Source organism: Argiope bruennichi, chromosome X2, assembly GCF_947563725.1.
Source record: "Argiope bruennichi chromosome X2, qqArgBrue1.1, whole genome shotgun sequence".
In the NCBI taxonomy this organism is placed as follows: domain Eukaryota; kingdom Metazoa; phylum Arthropoda; class Arachnida; order Araneae; family Araneidae; genus Argiope; species Argiope bruennichi.
In genome coordinates, this window is record NC_079163.1 from 95,985,492 (window position 1) to 96,013,318 (window position 27,827).

At 28.1% G+C, this 27,827-nt stretch overlaps 1 long non-coding RNA gene across 1 annotated transcript; it reads right to left on the reverse strand.

The window, feature by feature from the left end:
• Positions 1-7,358: 7,358 nt before the first annotated feature.
• LOC129960795 (uncharacterized) lies at positions 7,359-27,386 on the reverse strand. Its single transcript, XR_008783688.1, has 4 exons — positions 27,026-27,386; positions 24,842-24,962; positions 9,700-9,950; positions 7,359-8,711 (listed from the first exon to the last, which is right to left on the reverse strand). It is a non-coding gene; the product is annotated as an uncharacterized LOC129960795 (long non-coding RNA).
• Positions 27,387-27,827: the final 441 nt, after the last annotated feature.

The window sequence follows — 27,827 nt, forward strand, 5'->3', positions numbered from 1 at the left end:
TCATATGTATTGAAATAAAAAAGAATTTTTTAAAAATAGAGTAGTTCAACGCCTTAAGGTTGCCCAGAAAAAGGAATATAGGAACTAGGAGTTAGTTGTAACACGCAAGTTAAGGCATGGTTTAAACAATTTTTAATCACAATTTTTACTAAATATGATTCTTATTATGGGCTCTATCATGCTAGCACTGTCAGTGCCCATCTGAAATGGATTGTGAGAAGTTGTGGAACGAGCTTTATTTTAACTAGAAAATGGAGGAAAAAATATTTTGAGAGTTTCGATTTAAGTTAATTTATTATTAAAAAATATTTTAATAATAAATTGTTTTTATTTTGTTTATTTTGTCTGCGTATAAAGTTTTCCAAATCTGCTTAAATTTTTTTCCTAACCCCAATATTTTTTTAATAAATAAACAAAAATGTAAGAAAATTTGCAATGGGGCAAGTTGTAATACATAAAAGCTTGCGAGATTTCCCCTTTTTCGTGTTTGATTCACGTATTTAGACTTTCTGTTTCAAATATTGCCATGCATCCTCAAACATAAGAAATCTCTCTAAATATTCACCTCTGAAAGAGTCTAACACAAACTGTAAATTAAAAAAAGTAAAATTTCTAAATTTGTCCTCCTGATAAAGGAACAGGGGAAAAATTGATTATATAATTAATAAGAATGAAAGCAAGAAGAAAGGACAAGAGAAAGGGAAAGGTTTAAGGGGTGGGGGTGGGAATACGAATGACAGAATAAAGAAAAAACGGGTGAAGAAGAGGATTTTAAGCTAACATACTGCTTTTATAAAAGGAGAATGGTTTTTCTCTAGCTTATGGAAATGTGTACAACAGTGATAATATATTACATTTCATTAGCATCCCATTTTGAAGCTATTTTGGGATAGACCATGTAATTTGGAAAGCACTCAGATGACTAGGATAACGCCACAAAATCGTCAGACTCGACGGATTTGGGGTACACCAAATTCATTTACATGGTGGTTCTTCGATGAAACCGGATTTCAAAACAGGAAAACTCTAGCCTGAAAACCAAGACATTACAAAATATCACCGAGGCCCCCAATTCTGATGAAGAAAAATGGGTTCAATGCTTAATTTGTAAAATGTGGATACGAACTGTACACTGTAGGAAAAGTTTGATTTGCTCGCGTTTATTGCAATTTTGGTGTACGGATTGACTTCTATTATAATTAGTTAAATAATTTTATCTTTATTTTACAGTAAACCATTCGATATAATTTATTATTATAATGCTAGTAATTGACAGTATTTTCCAAATGCCTTGTGCATTTTAATTACAACAATTAAAATTAAAATTACAATATTTTATTACAATTACAATTAAGAATGACAACGGAAAAATAATTTTAAATATTTTGGTTTTTACTGTTACAAATATTTTGGTTTTTATTGTTATCGGCTGTTACAAATCCGGGCACTTTGTAACAGCCGATTGGTTTCAAAAAGATATTTTAGGTGCTAAAATCATCAAAATTATTGAACGTTTCTCTTATTATATAATGAATGAATAGTTAAGTTATAAAAATTAGTAGTTATAATCGTGAAATCGCGAGTACATTTAAAAACATAAACATTTTTCTAAAAGTTGTTGCGACTAGCCCCGTCTCACTTATCTATAAATTTCTGTATTTCAAAATTATCTGCATTAATTTTAATTAAAGGAATTAATAACAAATGAAAAAAATTGCTCGAAAATGAGATTGGTATCATTAGAAAAATAATTTTAAAATGGTGTAATTTTTTTTCTCTTGAAATGATTTTTTCCGAAGGTTCTGTGTAAAAAGGCAAAATATTGGTTAATTTCTCATAAACTGAAGCCGCTGATATTGTCGAACATCTGTATCATTCGCTCGTAAGAACTTTACTTTTCTTGTCTCCGTTTAACGCGATTGACTTATGTGTGCTTTTATGCATTATGTTAAATCACTATGGTGAAATATATAAAACAGCTAGTAAAAATATACGCATTGAATTAGGAAAAAATAGTGTAGAAAAATTTAAAATTAGCAATTTTCATACAGTTAATTTAAAAAAAATAATAACAATTGGAAGTAATATTGCGTAATTGAAATCGTGCAATATTGTGCAATTGAAATGAAATTGATATAATTGAAATGGTAAAATTTTGAATTTTAAGATGGTTTTAAAATATTTTTTTCTGGAATAATTCCCCCTGAGGTTATTGTGGAAAAAGAGAAACTTTGGTTAATTTTTAATTAATTGAATATTTAATTAATTTTTGAATTCTGAAATGTTTTCGTCTTAGATAATAAATATGCAAAACAGGGTTGAATTCGACGCAGTTGTTAAGGAGGAGACGTGAAGCATAAATAATATAAACATGTATAGCCACAATTACTTTTATTTTTATTAAGATCAAATATTTGATCAAGTTAAGTTCTGAAAATTAAAATTATTAATTTAAAAGTAATCAGAATTCAGTCTTAAGTATAGTAATCAAGCTTAATTCTTTTTGGGATTAGTAGAAATTAGCCCAAAAAGAATTAATTAATTATTAGCTCAACTTTAATTCTTTTTGTATATTTCTACAAATGGTACTCAAATTAATATTGCAAACTCCAAAATGCAATTCTCCAAATTATATTTATATATGAATTTCAATAAACATTACTGATTTTCATTGAGGAGTCTTTAGTTATGATTTATGATTAGGATAGGATAAATGAAGAGAATGGTTTAGCTTCAGATTTAGTATTTGTTAACTTTTTTCTGCGCAAACTTATTGCTCTTAGATGCATAGAAAATAGGGAGTGTAATTATATTATAATACGCCTATTAAAAAGTATTTTCAAAAAATGCAAATAAACTTTCATTTATTCAATACTTAATAGAAAGTTTATTACTTTTAAGAAATTTTCGCATTTCAAAATTATCTCATTGAAGTAAATCTTAAAACAGTCTCTAAAAAAATCTTATTGAAATCTGAGGCTAGAATTTTCTAATTTTTACGGTTTGTTTTTAATGTTTCAAAATTAAAATCTTCTTCCACCTAATTCCTTACCATTTGAGTTATTTTGATATTTTAAGAGTAAAGGTCTTCGCAACTATTTCGCTTTCTTTTACTTTAATTTTTGCAGAATGAGTTTTAAAAATTATCGATGCAAATGTTTGAATGTTTTTAAAGGTGAAATTAAAATGTGAAATCTGCTTTATGACTAGCTTTAAGTTTAATGACACTTTTAATAAAAGATGTCAGACAGAATTTGACTGAAGGATAATCGGTATTGATTCACTGTTTCCATTTTTGTTGACTATTATCAACTTTTTAACATGACAAAGAATATTTTAAAATAATTAAATATACATGAATTATGGGAGAGGGAGCCTCAAAGAAACTGATTTTTTTTTTGTTTTTTAGACATAACTGAGATACATCTGAAGTTTTCGAACTGTATCCAGGAACATGAAATTTTGGCTGTGATTAAAGTATCGCGCTCAAAATCGACTTGTTCGATATAGGCACATTATACTACTAAATAGTTTCTATCAGTGTATGCTTAGATACTCGGAAAATATGAGGCTTTATTTTAAAAAGTTATGTAATCTTATGTGCATTCGCATTGTCACGGCTTCATTAAGAAAAAAAATGCAAATCTTAATAGGCAAGTATTAAAATATAAAATACAGAAAACAATTATCTGGAATTTCTTAAAACTTAATTATGGATAAGTAAGAGCTCTGATTGGTTTAGTAATATTCTCAATGCTGTAACATCACTTTATCCTTAATGAGATTGTGTCTTGAATGAAAACTGTTCATTGTTAGTAATTGCCTTACTTTCAAATATAAATCTATTCTGAGGTTTCTACTTTAAATGTACTTGAAAATTAAATTAGAAACTTTAAACTGTGATATGAAACACAAAGAATTAATGAGATGAGTATTTTGCTCTCAAATTAGTTAAAGTTAGCTGCTATAAGAAAAGGTTAATTTCGGACAACGATATCTGCGAAGTTAATGTGAGTAGGAAAACGGAAATCTAGACTTTTTTTTTCATAATTTGGAACAAATGGCATCATACTGTTATTTATGTGAACTAATTATTTAACATGCAAGTTGCAGTTTCATAAACACAAATTTTATTCAGGATTAAAATTACAAGGATTTTTACATCATATTTTATCTATTCTACATCATATAATAAAAGCAGTACTATAGGTGATTAATGATATGCATAGTTGACAAAATATCGTTACAAAATTGTAGACTAATAAAAAGTATTAATAACTTCTATTACAAATACTAATTAAAAAGCAGTATACATTCATTTACTATGGGAAAAGTTCTACTTAATAGAAAGAAACACTTATAAGGGATTGAATATACATCTCTAATTCTATGTAGATTCTGGATGAATTACAATGCATTATATTAAATAACAAAAATATTTTTACAAAATAAAGGGAATTTCATAAAAAAAAAAAAAATGGCTTAAATCTTGAAGTCAGAAAATATTATTGTAAAATGTCTGACTGACGTTTATTAATTAAGTGATACTTTATACAGGAAAAACAAACTATTTTCAGACTTTGGTTCTTGTGTTCGAAAAATAAATGAAATATTGATTTATAAATTTTTGTACATAAATTAGAACAGTACAAAGTAAGGTAAGTGATTACGTTTTGGATGAAGTTTTTGAAAAGTATTTTAAAACAGTTATAATATTCATTTTTTTTCTTCTTCTTAAAATAAATTGAAAAATTCGTACGTAGCAAAAATATATTAATTGAAAGCCAAAAGTGTTTTGAAATTTGGAAGAAATATTTTTTTTTGTCTAAAAAAAAGTCAAAACCCTTCTAATTTAAAACTTTATGTAACGATTTGCTCAAAATCTTATAGATAATATAAGAAATGTATTACTTAATTTCTGAACTAAGAAATTGGCTGTATTTCTTTTAAGTCTTTAAATATGTAGGTAAGTAAAATAGATGTAGATGTTCGACTGTTAAATAGCATGAAATTTTCATTTTTTTTTTGAATAATGAAGTATTAAAACAACTGAATAAAAATCTTCTTAAATGATCAGATTACTTATTCTGTAGTTTATGAATTACAGAACACATTGAGAAATTATTATAATAAATTTGAATAAAATGTATGCATTAGATTTTAATTTATGGGATTTTTTCATATAAAATTTTTCAAAAAAATGTAGAATTTAAAGCTGTGAAATAGTATTTAAACATACTTTATGCAAATATAAAAATTAATGTAACTTCTCTAAGAAGGAACGGAGAAGCAAAATTCAAGCAGCTTTATAAAAAAAAAGTGTTCAGAAATTAAGAGTGTTGAAATAAAAAAATATTCGATATTTTCACTAAAAGGCAACTTTTCAACGTAATCACCTACCTTAAAGACAATGCAATGTTTCAATATTTCAAACATTTTAGCGAAAAACAGTAACTGAAAACATTGTACACTTTCAAATATTTTGTTTTACCCTTTCGTGGTATCCAATCAACTGTACAGTAATTACAGCAATTACAGAAACATTCATATAGGACAGCACCTTGTAGGCTAAACAAGTAACGTTTAACTTAAGCTAGGGATGTGCGAAATTTCTGTAGGAGTTCCATGATTAATTATGAATATTTTTCGTACTTCTTATAAGCATTTTTTAAATATTAAAAATATTTATAATTTCTTGTTTTCCCCAGGAACTATTCCTTTTTTTTATATATATTTTCCTCATAATAGAAAGATAACTGAAATTCATACTGAACTCATATAAAGAGAGTTTCGTTTAATTATTGTGATTGAAGCGACTAGCACTACGTTTATGTTTTTATTAATTTCGCGATTATTTCAGAAAACCTTTTTTTGGAGTTGAGAGTACTAATTGGACTTCTTATTAAGTAGATTCAGTAGTTTGAAATTTAAAGGGAAAAGACTAATTTTTTCTGATCTGATTGGTCATAATACCATTTAGATGTATGAAAGAGAATTAGTTTTAAAGTTAACTAATTTCTTTTCGTTTTCGTTCAATTTATGATAATGTTAATCGCTTTGGATAATTTGATCTTTCATTTCTTTTAAATTTTTAATGAGTAATGACAGGAATGTTTTAAATCGTTCAGTGACTACAAACAAATCTTTATAAGTAAGAGAAAAGCATTGCTTTAATAAAAAGATTTGATACCATCTTTGATAAACAAAAAGTGTATCAAGTCATTAAAATTATGCAAAAAATAATTTTATTGAAAAAGACGAGAATCTGCTAATATCTGGATATGTAAAATTTTCAAGCATTTTAATAATAATAAAAAAAAAAAACAAGAACTGCTTTGGCAGGAAAGTAAGTTAACCTGATTCACAAAAGTCTAATCTATTTAGTCGAAGTTTACTGTAAGCACTATTTATTTTTGTTCTTACGTGAAAAATGTAATCAGTAGATCACTAAAAATGCAATAATTTCCATTTACAATTGAGTGATATGTTAATTGTAATATGTAAAAAACATTTCTGATTTCAGTATCTTAATAAAAGTAGAACAACTTTTGTAATTATTAAGTATTAATTATTATTAACAAAGTATTAAAGCTTTTGTAAAAGTATTATAAACAATGTATGAATGCTCTTTTCGATACAGGCAAAATGCCATATATTTAATCTACGAAAAATGAAATACTATAACATACTTTAGCAGACTAAAGCTTGTATGATTTAATTGAAATTTTCCGATGCATTTGCACGCTTTGTGTCAATTTATAAAACCTACTTTTGAACAATTTATTTCCAATATTTCTTTATTTCTTTTTTAATTGAATGGTTTCTTACTGATTTTCTCTTTGATATCTTTTTATTCTTATAAATAGCGAACATAAAAATCAATTTTTAATGAGAAGGTGGTGCGCATTTGAATATCCATAGATCGAGGACACAGCGAACAGCTGCTATTACAATTAATGCTCAAATCTTTTATGCATTTGCTAAAACTATTTTTTTTCATCAGTTTTTCGTTTTATTCTCAATTATTTTATTTTTATTCTTTATTCAGTTTTTTTTTCTTAGACAGTACTTGCATTCAGATTTATTTTTTTAATCCATTCCCTTTGAACTCCTTTCATACATCTAGTTAATTGCATATCTAAAAAATAAGTCTAGTATTTTACAATGTTCAAAAATCACATGAGAGAAAAATGCAACAAACAGGAAATAAATTTCAGAAATTGTACTGAATTACAACAACCGAATAAAAAAAATCTAAAAATGTGGAATAGAAAAGAAGATGATGTTATATGTACTAGACTTATAAAGTTAATACATTTAACTATTTAATCAAAAATTCATTCGCAGAATGTTTCTGTAATTCATTAACCTTTGTTAAAAAAATAAACTTGCCGTATCACTGATGAGAGTACTTTTTAGGGTGAAAATATTTTTAAAATTAGATTAATATATTATGAATGAATCTTGACATTTGATGAAAACATTTTTGTATACTTTATTTTACAATTTCACTCCAAAATTAACAGTTTCTACCTTGTTTTCCGTGATTCATGTGCTCTGCTATATTATATGCTTGGTATTAGTCTTCATCTTATTTCTGCATTAAGATAATTTAAAAGCTTCACCCCAGTGCATTCACCTTAATGTGTAAGAATGAAAACATGTTGATCTTGCATTTTACAGTTCTTTCTCACATATAAATGCTCATGCATTCGAAAAAAAAAAAAAAAGGATGTTATCATAAGAAACAAAGACGTTGGAACTATTCTCTTCATAACAAAATATTGATTTGCGTGGTAACTACCGTTGAGAATAGATTTTGAATATAATTCCGCTTATTCTAAAAGCGTTTGGTAACTTTGATAAATGAACTGTTGTTGATGAATATAAATTACCTAAAGAGCTCAAACAGATTTTTTTACGACCATCTGACATCAGCTCTGAATTCATTAGGTTGCTGCTTTATCTCCGATTCAAACTTAGTCATTACGAGTGTTTTCACTGCGCTTGGTGAAAGGGGAATTAATGAGTGAAATCCGTGGCATTTGTATCATCTTAGGGTTGGAATAAGAAAGATTTAATGAGGTGAATTCCAGATGTTTTGATAGAAGAAAGAAAGAAAAAAAAAATCCGTTAACGGAACTGAAGTTCGGATAATAAATGCATGGGTTTGAATTTATGAAAAAAAATGGAGATTTAATTGTCTTTATTATAATTTAAGATCCTCCTATTTTACAGAGTAATACACTAAGCATTTTTTTTTGTGCGAATCTGTTTTTATTCTAAATTATTATTTTGTGCGAATTTTTTTATATTTTTTATTCCGTTGCTTGTTTCTCCTTGAAAACTATTATTTTTTCCTAGGAGGAATTTCAAAACAAATGCCTGTTCTCTGTAGAGAAAATAGGTAGATATTTTTTCCAAACCCTTATATCCATTATAAATATGGAAAGTTTGGAAATGAAATTATTTCCGGTTAAATTTTATTGTAATAACGCTTTTTAACGCTAATTTTGCACGAATAAATTCCATTTCAATACTATCATGATGCATATACACAGTTAGAACGTAGCAATTTGCGTACATTCTTTTCCAATTCATTCTGAAGCAACGTTTTTCAAACAATGGGAGAAATAGCCAACATCTGTTTTACTTTTTACACAGAAATCTCATTTTTCTTCTCTCTGCCGTTGAAATTTCATATGTGATATCTGTAAAAGAAACAAAAATGAAATTATTAAAGGTTTCTTTAATAATAAATGATGTACAGATTCTTGGCAGACATGAAATTTATTACACCATTTGTGCTTCGTTATGTTATTCAGAATTTACACAATGCTTACAGAGTTTTTATGTTTGAGGTCGCTCAGTAAACTGAAAAGCTCTTTTATTGCTTATGGAAATGAAATACGTTAAATCGTAGTTTTTGTAGAACAATAAAGTTTTTGATTTATTGCTTGCTTTTTACTGGTACTTACTTTTTTAAAATAAATTATTTCATTAATTTTTTTTATTTAGTGTGCAGTTTTGAAGTATGTCTTTAATAGAAAAGGAAATATTATTTGTATAATCCTTTAATCGCGGAATTCAACAAAAGATTACAAATGCAGAAGTAGCATTAAGTCTGTTTTTTTTAAACCACAGAAAAAAGCGCAGTTTCCTATCAATAATGGGCGAAAACAGATTATGAAAAAAGAAATACTCAAATTTATTTCAAGAAATTACTTTCCAAAAATGTTGTATCAATCATTTACATTTATACGGTTTCGTTAATATAAAAAATATCATTTCTATGACATTTATAAAGTTAAGGTAGACTATGTCAACTTTCATAAATAAATAATACTCATGTTTAGTTTTGCGATGTCTACAAACTGAACTTTATGGTTTTTTTGATCTGTGATAAATCTTCTAGAGACATTCATAAGCAATCGTAATATATGTTGAAACAAAACGAAGCATTATTATTTGTTAATTAAATTCTTATTTACATTATCGATGCCCGAAGAATTATCAGACAATTCTCCAAAATGTTGCGACTCTATTAATTCATGATTTTTAATTGTTATGAATTTCCCCTTTAAGCTCATTTGATGAGAGATCTCACTTTCTACAAATTGTTTCACAGTCAGAAAATAAACGCGAGAGTTATATTAACTGAGTAAATGTGAATTATAAACTATCATAGCTAGGGCTTACCATTTTGATTTTAAACCTGAATGCAGTTTTTTGAAGGAGTTCTTGATCTTGTTGTAAGCCATTAAAGGACCATTAGCAGTGACGATTTTCTTTAGTGATGGAGAATTTCTGTTGAGATGATTTGGGAAAGATTGGCAAAACGGTTTATTGGATTTTATCACACCAAATTGATGCCTTGATTGTAATATTGATAGCCATATTTTTTGATGTGTTATGTTCCAGGAACAAATATCAAAAAGTAAACCTTTATCCTGAAAGAAAAGAAGATCTTTTGATCTTTGTGTTCAAGGAAAGTAAACTGAGAGGAAATTATGTAACAATGCAAAAATTTAATTTAAGCTGTACAAAATATTAAAATATGTTTTATTTTGGTCTAGAAGGACATTGTAAATAAAATTTAAAAAAAAAGGAATCAATCATTTGATACAAAACAAACTCTGTGTAAAGAAAGCGAAGAGGAGAAAGAGAAGTTATTTAATGGTACTTTTCTCGCTCTCAAAATTTTTTGATTATATTTATACAAATTGTATAATTTAAACATGATATTTTCTCTTTAGATAAGGTAGCGATGCAAGCAAATTTGACATGTATGACGGATGAATTGATGTAAAAATTACTCTGGTACGACAATCAAATGAAATATTTTAAAAAATATTATTTTTTTTTGTTTTGGTGCTTTAGAATGACTTCATTATTTCATTTTGTTAGTATCGATTTTCCTAAAAATAATTTAGTATTTAATTACTAACGTCGTTAAACAAAAGTCCTTCTAAGAAAGAATATCTTGCGCACATTAGTCTAATGGAAATATGTAGTTAAAATTCAGAATATGATGTAGTATTCAAACTTTCTTTGGATCTAATGAAAAAAAAATCGGAAAATAAAATTGGTTAATGAATATGAAGGCATATTTTTATGCTCAAAAATTGTAATTGCTTTTATTTTTCATTTATCTATTTACATGTGCGTGGAAAAGTAAATTCTTTTGAAAAACTAGATGTTTATAGCATCATTGTACCATGGGTATGTTCACTGTAAAATGTCAACTGTTCATTTTATTAATTTTGAATATTTGGAGCATTTATTTTATTAATGGAGGGATAACAAATATTAATATTTATTATTTTAATTTTTTTTTCTTAAGCCTAACAATTTGTTTGAATAAATTTGGAATTATTAGTGGTCATCTTTTTCATCAAGGTAGATTCAAATAATCAACATTTCATTTCATTTGTGGATACAAAATTTATATTATTATAGAAAGAAAAAGGGAGAATCACTTCAAGCAAAAATTTCTATTAAACGTAATATTAGTTACCCTAAAGCACCTTTAATCATTATAACAAATGTGAAAAGAGAAAATAGAAAATAGAATTTAACGGCCTATCTCCGAAGAAACATTTGTTTCTCTGTTGAAACTTGCAAAGTATGCTAAAAACATTAGAGTTGTAAAAAGAAAAAGCGAAAAAGTAAAACGAAATTGAAATGCTTTGCATATAAATAGGAGAATCAATTTTTATAAAGGAAAATGCTGGAAAGCGCAGAAGAAAATAGAAAAACAGAAATCCAAGAAAGTAATATTCAAATTTTTCTTTTTGCGACCAACACGAATTCGCACTTATGCATTGTCTACTAGCCTTTACTGCCTTGTCACCTTCCCTTGTTGCCACCCTTTGCAACTTCCGCTTCGACTGCGATTTCCATGCTTATTTTCTTTTTTCCAAACATAATAAGTTTATTTTTAAGCTATACGGTTAGCAAGGGGGATTACTGAATTAAAAATTAATTGAAGTTTTCCTTTGAATTAAGTGACGAATTAAACAATGCATTGATTGTTGTATGGATAAAATTTTGGATAAAAAAGGTATTCTATCTCTTCAGATTGAAATCTTGTGGAAGATTTTAGGGGTGAAATTTGGAAAAATGGAATAAGTAAACGTTCGCCAAAATATTCCATATTTTTCTGTTTTACTAAGCAACCGAGATTGAAAATAGAAAATAAAAACAGATTTTAAAAACCCTGGATTCGGATAACTAATGGATTTCTAAGATAAGAAAATTCTACAACAGGAACTCGCAAAAGAAATTATGACAATTAGTTTCAGCGTTATTCATAAAGCAATTTTAGCCCAACAAAGTCAATCGATCTTAGTGTTTTTGTCCTCCGCTAGATGGTAGTCGAGTGCCAAATTTCAACTTGATTAATGGTTTTGGCCTTCGTAGTCGAAATGCTGACCTAGGGAAAATGAAGACTCGCATGAGTAATTCTTTTTTTAGTCAGTATTTCTCTTCCTGTTAACTGCAGACTTTGGATGAGAAAGGAACTCTTCTTCTGCAGATGAATATGCATATATGCATTCTAACCGCGGCGTTCATTCTAATCGTGGACCAAAAACTAATTTCTAAATCTTAAGAGCAAAGCATATTGGAATTTTTTTTTTCTTTTAGGAAATATTCTAAATGACGTAAAGAATCATATTTTACTTTTTTGAATTTTATAACTTTTTTTATTGTTAAATACATTGTTGAAAAAATTGCGAATCCTAAATTTTTATGCATTTTCGACTTTGTTAGTTATATTTAGCAAAATATTCTTGACATAGTTATATTTAGCAAAATATTCTTGACATAGTTATATTTAGCAAAATATTCTTGACATAGTTATATTTAGCAAAATATTCTTGACATAGTTATATTTTAAACAATAATATCAACAATAAACAAACTTTTCAGCAACTAAAATTCACTGTGTTATGAAATTTTGAATTTCATTATTTCAAGTCAATTAATAGTCGTCAATTATTAGTAGTCAAAAATTAAGAGCTATAAGAAATTAAAAAAAAAATTAAGACTTCGTAATTCTTTAAGAACTCTACTTACTGGCTCAAACATAAATTGTAATCTTTTTACGTCATTTAAAATATTTCTCCAATAAGAATGAAATGTCTTTAACCGTTTAAAAATTAGCTAATGAACCCCCTTGTATTATATATATATATATATATATATATATATATATATATATATATATATATATATATATATATGTGTGTGTGTGTGTGTGTGTGTGTGTGTGTGCGCGCGTGTGTGTGTAATGATATTTTAAACACTAATTTCAAATTAATTAATTTCCAAGGTTTTATCTTAATTTAGCCCATAGTAACTTCATTCTAAAATATTTTCTTATTTCCTGATCCCCTGATCCAATTACACTTTCTGTGCTTAATTAATTGAAGAGAAGCTTTGTAAAATTGCTGAATCGACTAAAAACCTAACTTTCCCACAATCCGAGTGAAGGAACAAAATATCGCTGATGTTACAAATTCTTTTTTAAAAGATCCCTGTGTTTCTCTTGCCTCTTCGGTGCGTGTAGCGAAAATCCCTATCAAAATCTCATTGTATATAAGCACTTTGGAGAAATATTTTCCCTATCAATATCTCAGGATATATAATGGACCAGGGATAAAATGTTCAAGAGCTTTTTCCTCATTTCTTATTGTGTCGTTCTGTGTTGTGTGTTACTCGTCGCTCCTCTTGTACATAATGCGTGCTTCTCCAAAATGAAATAAAACGACTTCACGAAATCGAAAGTTCAATATTTTCCCTTCATTTCCTTCAATATTTCAAAGAAAAAGCATTATATTCTTAAGATATGAAAATATTTCACGATTTAAAATACTCATAGCAAAAGGTTTTCAATGTTATTTTCTTTGTAAAAACAGGATCGCTTGCATTAGTTTTAGTAAAATTTTTTCTCAGGATCAATTCAAAAATTACCATATAAGAAAGTCCTAATACGTTAATGAATTTTTAGTATTGATTTTCAACCGTAAATTATTTTGCTTTCAAAATCAATTAATTTTCTTTCTCTGTTAATTAAACCGTTATACAAAGGATAAATTTTTCACTATTTTCGAAATACTAGGAAAAAATCAGTCTGCTATTCTAATCTGAGTTGGATTTTTAATTGCAAATTCTATTTTTCCCATTAATTGTCAATTTTGATGGCTAGATTTCATTTAGTATTCTTATGCTATCGCTATGTTTAATAAATGGGCTATTGCCAAGAATGATAATATAAGTATTAACAATCTAATTACAATGTCAGTGAGCTAAATTTTTGATTTTTAAAATCTTCAATAATTTACAGATTCCCTTTTTTGTAAAGATTTTACGTTTTTTAAAAAAAATTATAATTTAATTGCCTGTGCTTACCATAATAGTATGAAGTTTCGAGAATTGGAAATATTTTAACAATGGATACTTTTTCGAATAAAAATAAGAAATACACAATTTTCCCTTAATTGAAAGAATATATCCATTATAAATGTGTGTATATTTAATCTTTTTCAGATTAATTTTGAATTATGCTGCTTATTCGCAATTAAAAACATAACATCGAATTAAATTGCTAGTTATAGTTTCACCAATATAATAATTATTAAAATTTCTTATAAATATGATTAAACTGGGAGATTGAAGATTCTTTGAGACACCATTCAATTTTCCAAAGCATTGGTCTTATGAAGAAAGAAAGAAACAAGAGATCACGTAGTTCCTAATTCAATTTTCAGCTTTTTTTCTATATATTCAGATAAAAAAAGCCATTGCCTAATACTAAAGTGACTTTCGGTGTTATTGAGGATGTAAGGAAAAGTACAAGATTTGCCTTCAAAGCTCTGCTCATACATAAATTTCGTATTTACTAAAGGATGCACGAAGCATACCTTATTCAACAACAACAAAGACAAGCGTTGGAAATTGACCAGTAAAAGCTGTTGTTTTCCGCTTCTCCCAGTTAGTTGAAAGACAAGTTTGGGGTTGAACTAGACAGGAGCACTTAGCTTCCAGCATCGACTCAATCTCTTGGTTTGAAAAAGATAGAATTAGGCTTCGAGGTTCATTTTTATTTCAGTGGAATACCATGGACGCTGAACACATTTTTATCGTTAATTTTAATTCTAAATTTAAGTAGCATTGCATTCTCATCTCACTATTCTTTAAAGTAGCATTTATTTTTCAAAAAGTTTAGCATATTAGAATTACTTTTTTTTATTAACTTACAGACGAAATTGAAAACTTTTGATTTCATTTATTTCGTTCTTCTAAAGTAGAATTTTATAAATTTAGAATGCTTTCATTGATTTAATTTAATTTGTTGTTCTCTTGTCATTCCTTTCTTCAGATTATCGGTTATGATAGATTACAACAATTTGATCGTAGACGGTAGAGGTCTCTATATAATTTTGTGCATGTAAATTCATTCATATTCAGAAAACCTGCAGAATTTATCTCTCGTAACTTTAATGATTTGGAGTATTGTCTTCTATCAATTATGTATCACGGATGTACAATGATAGACAAGTTAGTAGTTATGCAAATCAAACAAAAGTTCTTAAAAGAAACGCCAAATAAGCATGATCAACAAACAAAAGAATTTTGCCTTTCATTGTAGCCTCCAGCTAATTTTTGAAAGGCTATTGGGTATTCGGTTTATTGATCTCGATTATATGATGATGTTAGTTGATAATGATTTTTTTTGGTGGAAAATAATATCCATTTTTCCATAATTTCTGATCTCGCTTATATGATGATGTTAGTTGATAATGATCTCTTTTGGTGGAAAATAATATCCATTTTTCCATAATTTCTGAACTCGCTTATATGATGATGTTAGTTGATAATGATCTCTTTTGGTGGAAAATAATATCCATTTTTCCACAATTTCTGATCTCGCTTATATGATGATGTTAGTTGATAATGATCTCTTTTGGTGGAAAATAATATCCATTTTTCCATAATTTCTGATCTTGCTTATATAATGATGTTAGTTGATAATGATCTCTTTTGGTGGAAAGTAATATCCATTTTGAAATGTAATAGGGGCATATGAAAAAGCATTTTATTTCACTAAGTTACACCGCATTATATTATTAGTTATCATTGCGCAATATATCTAGTCCAATTATATATAAAATATTAGATGCAGATTGACAAACAATTAACAGATGAATGTAAAGATTTTCTTTTTGTTGAAAATTTTTGATTCCAGTCTCGAGAATTCTTTGATAAGTTTTTCAGGTTCCACTTGTGTCGCAAAGAGTCAAATCAGCAGATTTCGACAAATTTGATTGTGAAATATGATGAAATCACTTCTTTGTAAGTAAAATGTTCAAACATATTGATCGATGAATTCATAGAACGAAAATTTCTTCTAATTCTGGTAAATATAGATTAAAAATACTTTGATCTTTATTCAAAAATATTCAAAAGGGAAAAAGTCATTTTTATGGAGGTTATATATAAACTAAGTACTCTAAACAAATCGCCAATTGACTCAACATGTATATAATTAAATTAGTTCTAACTACCAGTTCATTTAATTATATATATTTGACGTACTTTCTTTGTATAGGCTCATGGTAATTGTAAGATAATGAATTCGTTAATAGGTTTCTGCACTCATGAAAATAATCAGGATTTGATTTAGCTATATGAACAGTGAATATTCCACAAAACGAAGTTTATGGGAAGAAGTTATGGAAGTTGAAGAATTTCTGAATTGAATTTGGCAAAAAGCATTTAATAAAAAGGTGGCTTATTTATCATCAAAACAATAATGCATAGTTCAAGTTTTTATAAACATGTTTTTCATGTTTTTATTCAAACAAACGAAAATAAATAATTTGTATTTTACAAATAATTATATTTTTTAATTATTAAGATACAAAGAGGGATAATTAATATTTAATACTTCTTTCTTATAATTTACTGTCGCATTTAATTCAAGCATGTTTCTTCATTTCTCAAATCTTGTGTTCTTTTTCTATTTTTCATTTCGTGATTACCAAGAAAGCTATCAAAACTATTTTCACTGTTTCTTGATGAAACATTACTTTAGTCAAGGAGCCACACTCAAAATCAAATACACAAATTTGTTATTGAAAAGTCACATAGTTTATTTTTATATGAAGCAGTATGTTGCCATCTCAACCATCTCTGATGGAAGTTTTTAAGAAGCCGCAGTAATGAGCCTATTGAGATGCGAACGCTTGCTTCTGACAATCAATTTTAAACAGCGTTAACAAACATTACACAGTGGTCCTCTGGCGCCTATTGTTATGCTAATATTATGAAAATTGCTGTACAATCCATCACTGCCATTTGTACCAAATGTTTATCTTCCAGACCTGATTCGAGAATGGGTATTTTGACTCTCACGTCAGCTGATAGAACATTCTTCCCTCTATTGACTTCAAGCAAATATAATTGATGGCAGTTTCAATCAACCCGCAAAATGCACGATCTTCTCTTTATACAAAGTTTTGATGTCTTTTAAAGTTTGGAATTGTGCAGGATGCTCTCTTATTATGGGCCAATTATGTCTAATCACTAGCTGCATAATGCATACCGAATTATCAATACATTGTTAAGCATTTGTGTTTAACTCAAATCTTTTACATTTTCTGAATCCGATTTCGTCAAGTGTGTACCATATTTATTAGAAATCTTGAGAATGCCGAGAACAATTGAGTTTTTTATATATAAGTTTTCAAAAATTATAGCCTACCTTGGATATTTCCAACTAATCTATATCTCTTTCCTGATACTCCCATTTTTATGGACAGAAGTGTAAAAAAAAAAAAAAAATAATCTTATCCATTTTGTTAAAGTTCGGATTTCGTTCCTAAAAGAAAAATGACGGAGATTTCTAAAAGTATTTCGAATCTCTTTGATGCAGTTTATGAAGAAATATAGTTACACAGATCTAAGAATATAAAATTTAAGAAAAGCTTTTAGTAAAATTGAAGGAATTAATTTTTATTATTTAATAAATTGCTGGAATTAAAAGAATAGCCCCAAGAATTTTAATATGAACAATTTATAAAATCATATTAATACTTTGCAATCTTTTCAAATTTTGTAGATTTTACACTATTTTAATTTCTGCACAACGACAACTCATCTATTGGAGATGCCGAGCTTTATTTTTAAATTTCCATTATTAGCTTACTTTGGTACATTTATTGACTTTTACTTTCTGATAATTCTTCATCTTAAATGAATGCATATTGAATTATTCGTCTGTCTCGTGCTGTAATAGCAAAAAAATTCTTATCTTTTCCCAAAGCATTACCGCGTGTGGATATTAAAAGCCTGTGTTGTCAGATTCACAGGACTGAACAGCTCATGTTTGTGCTCAAAATCTTTTAAAATAATTATGAAACGCCGTTTAAATTAGGGGGAAATGGGGTAAAAACGGTGTTTCCAAAAATGTTCTTGTGCGAGGTCATCTCTAATCATAGGGGAAATTACATATTCTCTTCTGGCTGCCTTATTAATGCTAATTTGATTTATTTTGCTTTAATATTCAGGCGAAGGATGCACTAAAATGCTTTGCTTTACTTTATTTCACATAAATCAATCAATTGTTAATATAAAATTGTATTGAATAACAGGTTGAAAAATCCAAATATATTTTGGAAGGTTTTTTTTTTTTTTTTTTTTTTTTTTTTTTTTTTTTGTTAATTGAATGAAAAAATTATCATTTTAAACTGAATGTAGGAATTTTTGTTTAAATGTTAACTGCAGTTTTTAACTTAAGTGTTAGCTGTTATTTTCTGGATTCTGCAGCATTTATTTTCTGGATTCTGCAGCGTTTATTTTTTTGAAAAAAGTATTGTAATCGACGAAAAATTCGACCTCGAACTTTTGATAATCGACACTGTTATTCGAACTTCTTGAGTCTTAAAAATTCCTTTTTGGATTTATGTCTGTCTATCTGAAAACATGATAATTCAAAAACGTTATTAGCTGGACCTAAATGTTTGTAAAATTTTTCGTTACAGTTCACATATAGATAGCACATAAAGCACATACTATCACATACACACTAAATAATCATGTAAAAAACGTTATTTACATTAGTTCTTATACATAAGCTGCATACATATTTTTGAAATTGAAACATTGGTTAAATATTAATACCAGAAATTTTGAACAGGAAAGCAGGCCAGGCTAAATTGACCAGATTATTTAAGCTTCGATTCCAGTTACTCTACATATTTAATGGAAAGGATAAAGCGAGTGAAGAGCTATGCAAGTGGAATTTTGAACTTCTATTATGTATTAAAGTAAGAAGATCACATTTTCTGTAAAATAAAAGTTGGGAAAGATAATTTTTCAGAAACTCTATTTTGTTTAAAAAATCAAATGTAGTTAGATTTTACTTAATTTTTAGAGTAAAATTAACATAAAAATAGGAGAACCTGGGGCAATTTATTCTATTTTGGGATAAAATGTAAAAAATTGTGAGTTTGGTATCTTGTTTGACCACTTTATACATTATTTGTCTTAGAAATAAATTTAAAAAAAAAAATACTTTTGGAAGCAAGCGATGTTTCAAAAAACAGAGGATGATAAGTTAACTATTCTTACCCACTTTTCATTTCTAAATGCAAACAGTTATACACAAATCATTTTGTTTCTTTTGAATCTAACACACACACACACACACACACACACACACACACACACACACACACACACACACACACACACACACACACACACACACACACACACACACACACACACACACACACACACACACACACACACACATTCCTACTTTACCATTTTGTATGTGTTGAAATTTGGTAACTATTTACTAACGAACGAACGGTAAAATTTGGTAACTCACGAAATTTGGTCGAATTATTCCAAGACACTTAATCTAAAAATTAAATAAAATTCATTTTTCATATTTTTAATTCGATCTACTTATGTTAGCAAGACCGCTAACAGCTTGTAACTGGGACCGAGACAAAGAATTAAAATTCGGCAGTGTCCTGGTTAATTTTGGATCACTTTATCTGATTACTTTAATTACTGCTTCAATTGAAGATGACTTCTTCCAATTCTTATACACCTAGAACTGTAAAATAATGTAAAAAAATGGAGATTTTATTATAAAATGCAATTTTTTCATTTCGTCTTTTAAATATAACGGTACCCATTGAACAATATCTACTCTCCGAGCACTTCTGTTATTTCTTCTCAAAAGATTATCTAAAGGCTATTTTTTTATTATCTTGAAAATAGAAATTAATTTAAGTAGGTTTATAAAAGATAACTGTAAAAATATAGAGGATATCCTGGTACTCAGTCCCCTAATTTAAAGCACTGCTATTAGTAATTTTTGATTTTTTTTTTTTTACTATTTGAAATTCTTTTTATATTTATATTATAAAGCTTAAATTCTTTTTATATTTTTGAAAGCTTAAATTAAAAAGATAATACTTACATACATTATTACTACTTATCTCGATTACAATTTTAGATGAAATGCCTTTAAAAATTTAATACTGTATTTGCGAATTTCAATGAAGAAGAGATGTGATAAATTTAAATAAATTATTTTATTCTGCCTTGATAAGAAATTTAATGTACTATTAAGACTCATTTTATGTGCGCAGTTAATCTAAATGATCTCATTTTCTCCAATAATGCGATAAACAAATATTTGTTTTATCTCTAAAGATAAACGAAGAAAAATTCTTACGGTTCTTTAAAACTAAAGAGTGCTCCAAAAGTTCGTGAAAGTTTTCATGAACGCTCATAAAACTTCGTAAAAAGAAAAAAAGATGATGACAAGTAAACAAAAGAGATTGTGGAGAAAAATGAAATATTCTTTTCCTTTTTTTTTTTTTTTCATTCTCTTTTGAAATAAAATATGCCGTGTCCCAAAATATTACATGAAGGAAGCGTCGGATTTTGAAAAACATTTAAAAATAGAAAACATCTATTTGGTTTATTAGATAGCAAATATTAAATATGGCATCCATCATGTGTTGTGATAGACGTTGCAATCAATGACACAAAATCATACCCTCAATTACGAATCGACACATTTTGTATTAAACGACAGTATGAATAGTATATTTAAATTGGTTCAATTGATGTCACAATAATTTGTTATAATTTTTGCGCATGACATCTAAAGTGTGCACGCCGGCTCCCAGTGCTAACTACATGCACTGGGAGCCGGCGTCCTGGCATAGAGGTAGCGCGTCTTCCACGTGATCTGGGCGTACCGAGTTCTAGTCCCGGTTTGGGCATGATATGTGAATGTGCCCTTATGTAAAAAAGGGTTGTGCAAGCGAATTAGTGATGCGTGAGTAGCTAAGTCGCACTCTTGGCCCCGCCTGGCGTTACTATAAAAACAAGAGACGCTCTCCCTGCTGCCTAAAATCGTTGTCTTCGTAACAGTGGGCTTGTCCGTGGCAAGTGCCATGAGAAGCAACAACAGCAATGGTAATAGATATTAAACTAGAGCTGTTTTTCTTATTTATCGTAAAATTTTTTGTTTAGTTATAGAAATGTCTACTTTTTAAACAGCATAAGAGTTTTTTAAAACGGCATTGGCTATTAGTGGTCAGATGACAATGCACATGTCTATACTCCTTTTTTGCAACGGGAGGTTGTTTAAATCTCGATGTCATATTTAACATGCACATTTATCATATATTTTTATTTTCAGAATCAGAGATATGAGAATAGTATGATTTGTAAAATATTCCAGAAAACTGGTACTTAGATATTAAATACTTAACTTTGGTGAACAGTAGTTACGAAAGATTGATCTTTGGTATGAATCTAGCGTTTTTACTGCACTTAGTATGCGATTTTTTAAAAGTAAATTAATGTCTGGCATGAGGTCAATGCACAAATTCTAGAAAATCGAATATGTATTTTTCTCTTTATTTTCCGACTGACCGAAACCGAAATTTAGCATAAAACTGCAATACGAATCACAAAATCTTAAACAAAATTTAACTTATTTTAGTCATTGAGTTTTTTTAATTATTGCGCTTACATGCTTGCAACAATACTGATCGACAGACATTCAGCTTTTCGACAAATTTGATTCAAAATTTGATAAGAATCGATGTATTTGATGCTAAACATGTATCGAAATTTTATTTACCTAGCGCTTTACATTTTGTAGTCATCGAATTCACATGTACTCAAACAGCCAGACAGATAGACTTCCTGCCAATGGATTTCTTTTAAAATTTTTATCTGAAGTCCATATACCAAATTTCATCTTTCTAGCTCAAAATGTTTTTGAGGTATCGTGTTTACAGGAGACAGACATAATTCCAAAAATGTGTTTATTGGATTCAGAAAGGTTTGAAACATAGAGATTCATCAAAGTCTCGAGTTTGAATTTTTTTTACAGTTACAATATGTTCTATAGACATCGTATACTAGAAAATAAAAAGAACAACTGTTTTCTTTATATTTCATACTTTTGAATTTATCTTGTTATTTTCACAAATCCAATGTTGAAATAAATTGGAAATTTGATAATAATGTGGAAATGCTGAAGAAAAGTCAGTCCATTAAACTGAAATGTTCCATAACATTGAGTGGCAGAAAAAAAAATAATAACAACTAAAAAGCCAAACTTGAGATGATTTAAGAGTGTAACAATGATATCCTGCGGACTTTTTCCCAACTTTATCTATTTGGTTTTCTTTTCTTTTTTCTGACTGAGATTTCTTTTCGTTTTCCCCCGAAACGACAGAGATAATTTAACATTTTCCATTCGAATCACGAAAGTATCAAAGAATTTTTTGAACGTTCACGTACGTCAAATGATTTGACATTTCTTTTACAGCAGTCTTTAGCTTTCAAAAGACATTGAAGTATCGCCCGAGGAACTTTATAGTTTGAGATTTTTTTTCGATTGTTGATACTCTGTCTTTATTGCTATGGTCAATTGTTGTTTGACTGCTGTTTCTATCATTTCTTCTTTCTTTTTGATCCTAAGAGCTTATCATCAAACTCCTCCACCCAATATATACACATACACGGGATATTAACCCCATAAATTTTTGATATATTTTTTAAACATTTATTTTCTCAGATTTAGTTTTCCAAAATAAAGAATACCTAGAATTAATATATTGGCCACTATAATGTTAAAAAAATTAATGATATCTGGCCTATTTTTATTTGCTACAATTTTTTCAAACTAAGACCAAGTAATTATTTATGATTTTACCTAATTCACGTAACGAATTAGGTTTAGTAAGTGTGAATCACAGGTTCATCGCGTATCTTTTATGGACTTTGCCGTTAGAGTGAAGGCAAGTGTGAATCACAGGTTCATCGCATATCTTTTACGGACTTTGCCGTTAGAGTGAAGGCTATATTGACTCGCATTAACAGATTGAAGCTGATTAGCGTAACATACTGATTAAACTTTCATTTTTTTAATTCCAATATCATTAATTTATTTCGTAATGGATTTGAAGATTCTTTTAATTTCTAATAGTTAGTAATGACTATAAAATATTGTTGAACTATTAATATTACTAGTTCAACAATCCAAATAAAATAAAATAGACTTATGTATCTTAGATTAGAAAAATTATCTTTAAAATCTTACAAACTAAAAATAAGTAAATAAAGTTTCAAAACCGATTTTCGTTTAATCTTAAATACAATTATACTTCGACTATAAAAAAACTGATGACAAAATTAATTATTAATTGTAATAAGAGCATTCATTATTGCTTTTTCTGCACCACAAGTAATTGAGTAGAGTTTAATACAAATGAGTATATCAATTCCGATTAATATTCATGAAGCTTCAATTAATAGCAATTAGTTGAAAATTTGAATTACTGGGGTGATATATATTTACCATTATTAATAAATTGTATTATTATACCATGATACCACCACCAAAAAAAAATTAGAAAAATTATTATTTCTAATTATTCTTATTTATTAAATATTTAATTTGCAGGTACAAAAATAATATAAAAATCTGAATGAAAATAATTTTAAAAAATACTCTTTGATTAGTGTACTATAAAATATATTTCTTTAAATTGTAATTATTTTCTAAATTTTTTTATTCTTAATTTATTCTTTATTATTATAAATATTATGGAACCTTGAAATTAATTTTTTTCTCTCAAATTCACATTTAAACGGCATTAAGAATTTCGAATAAAAATTAAATTAAATTAATCATTTAATTTATTATTAAATTTAAATGTTATTAAAATAGTGTATTTTCATCCAGAACACAAAAGTATTCGAAATTTCAAAACAATAACACATCAGAAAATGTGTGATAATCAATTACAAAATTTCATCCTTGCAAATATGAACACATACATATTTAAATAAAAGGGTATTAAGACTAACTAATATTTTTCATAAATATTTGGAAATTAAGTTATCCAATGATTCTAGCTTCAAATGATTCAATTAATTATTTTTTTGCATCATAAAATTTGCTAATATTAATTAATCTAATATTCATTCTATTTATTGCTCCAAAAAACCCATAACATGTTTCCTTCTATCAAATTATTATTTCGACATTCTTAATTCTTGAATCTCTATCCATTTGTTGTCCCATCTTCATTGGTTAAACAGTTTCTTCCTTGTAAGAGTAAGTGTGAACCCTGAAGCTATTATTAGTTTTTATCAGAATAAATATCTCATATACGATTATTACCACATGATATAGGAAATTACAGAAGATCTTATATAACGATCTTAGCTCGTTTGGTATTTGCTCTTTGCTGATATTGGAAGAAAGAAACGTTTTGGAGCTTTTCCAAACATAAACATGAAAGATCGCATTCTTTGCCATCCCATGTGAAATTTTCTTTGGCAAACTTAATAAAGTCAATGAACTAAAATTGTGAGTGATTTTTTTTACCTTCCTTTTGAAGCATAAATCGAAATATCCACTCTTTTTCCATCCCCCTCGCAATCATTTTCTGTGAAAGTTCATTGTTTAAGCAATTTTCTTCTCCGTATTGGTAAATATGGGCCCTGAAGCCATTATTAGCTCTTATTGATGTTTATATATATCTTATATCAGATTTTTATGTCTTCTTATAAGAAACTGGAGGAGAACTTAGGATATTGATTTTAGTTCGTTCGTATTTGCTGCTTATTGATTCAGGAAGAAAGAAACTCTTTGAAGCTTTTTCAAGCATGAGCACGGAAGATCGCATTCTTTTCCACTCCATGGGAATTTCTATTTGGCAAACTAAATAAAGTTAATACAAAAAAAAAAGAAGAAGAAACCGAGTGTTTTTTTTACCTTTTTTTGAACAATAGGTCGAAGTTTCCACTCCCTTTTTTTTTCTTCCATTTTCTGTGAGATGTCAAACTCTGTTCATTTCAAAATACTTTAAACATACGTTGCATTTCCTCCCAGTGTGCTGTAAAAGAATATGTTTTTTTTATGTGGAAGAATTTTATACTGAAAGAAAAAGGGTATTCTTATATATTATATTGAATGCAGTGATATAGCGATCGGGGAGAGATAGGACCATTGGATATAGATCACCCGGACGCTAGTCTTAAGTCCCGTTCCCATGGCCCGTTGCCTTTACGGTTATGGTTGTAAATCAGCCATCTGACCCTTTGTAGGACCACTTTCATCTGTAGACGTCAATCGGGAGCTTCCCGCAAACTGTCGGTAAAATGAACAGATGTCAAAGAGCCTCGGATAACCACAAATGAGGGGAAGAGGACAAAATGCGCCGGACGAATGGCACACACAGGCCATGGGAACGGGGGCTTTAGGAGGAATCATGGGACAAAATATTTTTGCGTTTATATACTTTTTAAAGTGAAGCACCATAAATTGGCAAAAAAAAAAAAATGATTATATGTCCCTGGTGCGAATTACCCTTTTCAAAACGCTAATGACAAACAGGGTTGTAGAATTCATAATATGTCACTGATCCCAATGACCCTCGCTACTCCACTGCCTGAATGCAGAATGATAAAATGCAAAAAAAAAAAAAAAAAAAAAAAAAAAAAAAATCAAAATGCAATTTTTGAAATAACCTCACTTTTTTTGAATTACTTCTTATTTAAAACATTGCAAGTCGGCGAGGAAGGAAATAAAATGCAAGCAAGCTTAAATTCCGCAATAATATATGAATAGGCAATGGCAATGCTTCCACTCATGTGACTGCAATGTGATGGTGCTCCTCTTCATTTTACAGTTGACTCATGGTGTCAGCAGTAAAATGATGGTTTATTGTAGAATTCCTTGGCATAATTGACTTAGAAGGATAGTTGAAATTTCCATCCAGATCACCTGATTTGACGTCTTTTCACATTTATTCATGGAATCGTTTACTTTCTTTTAAGTATGATGCACTTCCTGTTAACATAGCAAATCTTTGCTAATGATTTCAAGAAGACGTTCTTAATGTCAAAAATTATGAATAGTGCCTGCAGATGTAAGATTCGTTCAAACAATCAGAGATATGAAAAAGTGGTCAAGTCGATGAATTTGCTTTTTAATATCTTTGTAAATTTTATTGTTAAACGCTTAAAACTTTGTGTATCCATGGATGAGTGTAAGAGAAATATTTTACTTTTACGCTATGGAGGCTGGATATTTTTTTAAATCTTTTTGTTATCAACCTCTGCTGAACTCTAAGTGTATTCATTCGATTCCATACATTATTGAATGAAATTTTGTAACTGGAATGTATACGTCTAGGTGCAGTATTTAAGGAATTAAACATTAATTTATAATGATATAACATTAATTTGTGGAAATATAACATTAATTTATACAATAAGCTATTAAGCATCTTAATGATTAAATGTTTTAATACGCAATACTTTTTGAGGAGTTAAGAATAATTCAATCCATAATAAGTCATCGAACTAAGCATTCATGGAAGTGACTGATTTGATGCAGCACATGGAATAGCTACATTTCTATAATCTTTAAAAATTATTATTTTCTTTATTTTTATCCATTATTTACATATTTAATGACGAAATAATTAATTGAAAATCGAGTGTTAGTATCAGTAACAGAATAATTTCTTCAACACGCTGAGAAAATGCATAATTGTTTGATAAATTAGCTAAATTTAAAGAATTTTAAGTTTTAACCAGTACTTAAGAATTAGAAAGGAGCCATTAACATTTCAACAAGAAATTACAAAGAATTTGGATGTGATATTTGCCTAAAAGTTTCATAAAATTAGGTTAAAATCAATGGAGTCAGTTCGTACGGGGGCACTGTCATATAATAAACGAAACCGCGTAAATCATCTGATATTTCGTTGCTCATTGTTTTATGGTGTTCTATAATGTCATGCTATTCTCTTTCTTGAAGTTATACAATGGATTCCAAATTTTAATTGGTACATGAACATGAATTAACTCCATTGTTAAAACTTAAGATTTAAAAAAAATTTAGCAAAATTTCATTATTGAAACATATTTTTACAAAATGATATTTACTTACCTTTTCAGCGTTGATGATGTATTTTTGCTTCCAGGTACTTGATTGATTAAAGGTATATCAATTGGGATTGATTTCTCATTAAAGTTATTGACTGATGGTTTGATTTGCTAATTAATGGCGCCAGATTTAGCCAAATTGTACTGTTTCAGGTTGTTATAACGCATCATTCATTGCTCATAAAATTTTTCTTTAAAATGTTGATGATTTTCTCTACAAAGAAAATTATGTAAAATTAAACTATTCTTATATAAACATTGTTTTCTTGATTCATCTTCCGCAAGTTATCTTTAACTTGGAAGACTTAAATCTTAATTAAAAAGCAAATCTTTTATGCTGTTTACTCAATCATAATAAAAATGTGTTATTTAATAATCCATAAGAAGTTTACCAAAATAACAATACGTTATTTACTAAACCATAAGGAGTTTATCAAAATAATAAGTTGTGATTTGATGGGATTGTAAGTTAGAGTAGAAAAATATCAAAATATTGCCAGTAAATAAATTTCCCATAAAACGGTTTTAAAAAAAGCTTATGAAAAATACTAAAAAATGTGTAAGTATTTGTATCAAATCCATTATATTTCAAACGATTAAGGTCTATTGATGTGAGAAATTTACTTAAATAAATGCATGAACTTTTAAAATCGTGAAAAATTTGTAAAATGTGGTCATAAAAATTATTTCAAGCTATTTATTTTATTTGTAGACTGTGTTAAAAATTTTCATACATTTTCTACGAACGCAATATAGAATTCTATTTTCCTATTCCTTAGGTCATTCTGACAAGCAAATGGGTAAAT